At 40.8% G+C, this 556-nt stretch overlaps 1 non-coding gene across 1 annotated transcript; it reads left to right on the top strand.

Moving 5' to 3' along the window:
• The first annotated feature begins 232 nt into the window (after positions 1–232).
• LOC112793642 (small nucleolar RNA R71) lies at positions 233–340 on the top strand. Its single transcript, XR_003198345.1, has one exon. It is a non-coding gene; the product is annotated as a small nucleolar RNA R71 (small nucleolar RNA).
• The last annotated feature ends 216 nt before the right edge of the window (positions 341–556 follow it).

Below are 556 nucleotides of genomic sequence, written 5' to 3'. Positions count from 1 at the left end.
TGGCATTCAGAGTATCAATATCAAGAACTCCTTTCTTCTAATTCGTCCCATTGTTCACAGGATTCCTTTCAGAAGTGTACATGAATTGGTTATTTGCAACCATTTCAATGAGTTTTTTAGCCTCTGCAGGCGTCTTCTTCAGATGAAGAGATCTTCCAGCAGAGCTGTCCAATGACATCTTGGACAGTTCAGACAGACCATCATAGAAGATACCTATGATGCTCCATTCAGAAAGCATGTCAGAAGGACACTTTCTGATCAATTGTTTGTATCTTTCCCAAGCTTCACAGAGGGATTCACCTTCCTTCTGTCTAAAGTTTTGGACTTCCACTCTAAGCTTACTCAATTTTTGAGGTGGAAAGAACTTTGCCAAGAAGGCATTGACTAGCTTTTCCCAAGAGTTCAGGCTTTCTTTAGGTTGTGAGTCCAACCATATCCTAACTCTGTCTCTTACAACAAAAGGGAATAGCATAAGTCTGTAGACCTCAGGGTCAACCCCATTGGTCTTTACAGTGTCACAGATTTGCAAGAATTCAGCTAAAAACTGATGAGGATC

This window comes from Arachis hypogaea, chromosome 3, assembly GCF_003086295.3.
Source record: "Arachis hypogaea cultivar Tifrunner chromosome 3, arahy.Tifrunner.gnm2.J5K5, whole genome shotgun sequence".
Classification (NCBI taxonomy): Eukaryota; Viridiplantae; Streptophyta; class Magnoliopsida; order Fabales; family Fabaceae; genus Arachis; species Arachis hypogaea.
Note: the sequence above shows the minus strand (reverse complement) of the source record. Positions and strands in the feature narration are given on the sequence as shown.